The sequence below is a fragment of the Bemisia tabaci genome, chromosome 6 (assembly GCF_918797505.1).
Source record: "Bemisia tabaci chromosome 6, PGI_BMITA_v3".
Taxonomy (NCBI): Eukaryota; Metazoa; Arthropoda; class Insecta; order Hemiptera; family Aleyrodidae; genus Bemisia; species Bemisia tabaci.
The window spans coordinates 5462853-5466155 of record NC_092798.1 but is presented as its reverse complement, the minus strand read 5'-3'; positions in this window follow the sequence as shown (position 1 = coordinate 5466155).

The window sequence follows — 3303 nt, the reverse complement described above, 5'->3', positions numbered from 1 at the left end:
TACCCCTGAAATTTTCTGAAAAATCACTCAACTTTTTGTATACAAATTAGATGTAAAGTAATAAGATTTGTAAGTTCAGCATTTGACTGGAGACAGTTTGTCCTCTTATCGTAGGTTTCTACATTCTCATGACAATTTAACCCCTAACCCGCCGTTCCTTTTTTGTGAATGTTCTTATTAAGGAGTAATGGAAACAGAGGCAACACGATAATTGGTGCTAGCATCTTTCTGCAACGAGAGTCTTCAATGTACATATTCAACGAGGTACTTTATCAAAATTTTAGTGGTTTTTTCTTTCTGCAGACTGAACAGGAATTTCTTCAAGGTTATATCTTCCATTGAAGTATTGAATTCTAGCCGACCCTATTTGACAATTTGATCCTCAGATTTCTGTATAGTCCACTATTTTCATGTCTGTACAGTGCTTTTTGTAAAATAAAATTATCGCAGCCAAACAGGGTCATTCTAAATTTATGAAGGCTTCTCATCAGAGGACCCTCGACTGTAAAAAGTATTTTTGTATTTTGGATCGTAAACAAATGTGTGCCAGTTCACAGTAAATGCAATCCCACCCCCAACCATTAGTTTCGACTAAAATGTTCCAAAACTTTTCAAATTTACTTTGGCAGGAAGTTGGTGTAGATAATATTTGTACATATAGTCACAAGATTGTTATGCTGTTATTGATTTTTACTGTTATATTTACCGTTTCAAATTTTGATTGTCCAAGGCTGCGTTTACAATTTGAAAATCGAATCTCATGACAAGGCAAAACCGATGTCAAGCAAACCTCTTGTGTTTCGATGAGCGTTGCAATTATCCTACACCTAGAAATAAGTAGTTATTTTTATAGTAGACTTGATTAATGATTAGGGTATTTTCAGAAACAGTGCACACAAGAAGATGCGATATAAAATCTCCTCTATTCTTTGGATTTAGTTCAAACTCCTTTTTCTTTTGTGCCATCCAGTCTTTGTCATGATAGACTTTTTCTGTATTTTTAAGATTCATCTTTGTTTGACATTCCAGTTTGTGATGTATCCCTTTATCTTGAGCTTCCTTCAATTTCAATTTTTCATTTTTCACTCTCTGTTGACGAAAGCAAAGGTTTAAAAATATTTAGTGAAAAACCAAATCTCTATGTCCTGAGGCACACAATGACAGATTTCATTCCAGGGATATCAAAATAAATATTGTCGAAATGTGCTTTCAGGAAAATTGAGATTTTTGCTAAAATCTTAAGGGGAACCATCAGTTGATAGCAAAATGTGTTAGGTATTACGACGCTTGTTTTTGTCTACCAAGCTAGGATTCACCTTATACCTTACTTTATCCATGATAGCTTATTATTGAAAGTTAGAGCCTTTGCAAACTTGCCGAACAATAAATCAAAATTGCATGAAATTAATTAATCAAATTATATTTTTAGAATAGCTATGTTGTATTAGATTTTTACCCCACCAGGCTTTTAAAATTAGAAATTAGATGACTGTAGAATTTGCTCAGGGAAGCTAAATGCCAGTATCTTAAGTGTTTGTAAAGAGACCTCTTAATTAGCTAACTACATTTATCTGTGAGAAATGATCTCATGTTTTTGTTCTAAAACTTCTTAAGCAGATACTCAGTTTGAGAAGTATTATTTGTAGCTTTCAGCTAGTTCTTCATCTAATGCTACCCTTATTTCCCTGTAAGTATCTCCTTTCACACTTAATCATTATTCTCCATGGTCAATTATGAACTACTTGAGTAGTGCACTACTGTGAAGGTTGTCACAATCAGACTTCAACAAAACGCAACTCCTTTAAAATTTGACTTTTAATTATAATTTGTCACCTTTTGGACTATATCTTGTAGGCGCTATTTCAGTATTCCTATGAACTTTTTATTTCTTCATAGGAGCACTGTCGCGCGATTTATTTTCAAAATTTCAGAGTCTTTTCTCACAATTGTACAGAAAAAGCACTAAAAATCTCGAGATCATTCATGTGACAGTTCTCCTTTAAATTAATAAAATGTGAATAAGCAATACTGAAACAGAGCAATCGAGATACGCTCCTTTGTGCAGAATTGCATCTACATAAAGTGTCATTTTCTGGGAAGTTAATTTAAGTTTTTTTCTCTCTTTTTGAGTCGACATTAGACTTGTTTTTTGAGCTAAGAGAGTAAAGAAAATTGCACATAGTAACTGTTGACCATGGAAATAATGGTATGATCACCACCATGAAGTATTTAGTTACCTTTTCTGTAAGTAGTAAAGTAAAATAATTGAAAAGAATAAAAATTAAAATCCCATGGGTTGATTTTGTTAAATAAAAACCATAACCAAAATATTCATGCAAGAGGTATAATTAAAAAATTTTAGGTATCCTTCTTAAAACTTGAGCCTTTGACAATGTGTTGTAAAAATTTCACGGGCCTCAATCCACCTGTTTTTCTTGTACATATTTTGTAAAGTGAATTTCTGATGTTTAAAGTATTTATATCATATGTTCCTATACTTGAAATTTATTCGTAACAAAGTGGTCTCGCTAGTTTGTCAGAATACAAATAATTATTTAATTGTAAGCAAAGAACTGACCTTATCTTAACTGTTATTGTTAGTGTTAGTTGAAAACCGATCTCCTGGATCTGATTATTAAAAATTTATTTTTTATAAATTTTCCCAAATTTTTATGATTATTTCATTTGTTTATTTTTGTATTTGATTTAATTTTGTACCAATATATCACATAATTTTTTGTTAAATTTATTGGTTTTTATTTCCTGGAATAATGAACGTAGTCACATCTCTCTTTTCCCATGTAAATGAAATGAAAAACTATCAAGCGATTCGTGCAAAAAGGGACAATCTCTTGTTTTGGATGGTTTCCTGATCCTAAGTTTGAATTATAATGATCTAAGCATGTTTAGGAACCAAGAACAGAGGGTAACTTTCTTTTTGACAGTGGTTGAAATTTCCTTGAGTCCAAAAGAGAATATAATAATCAGATAACTTAAGTGCTGTAGACAAATTATTGAAAGTTTAAAGCGGAACAATAAGACATCGAAATGCCATGCATGATGATTAGGATAGGGCTTTGTCATACGGACGCAGTTGCATTATTAGTTCTGCTAGGTGTGAGAAGAGCCCTTCCCTCTGACAGTATCTCAGAATCGCTGCCATGAATTCTTTTTTTGTGAGGAAACTACAAAAATATTGTTTGATTGTGAATGATATCAAGTTAAATTTTCACCTCTTCACTCATTTTTGATCTATTAAGAAGCTCCAAAAGAAATTCTACAACTCTGGAACTGAAGAGTGCT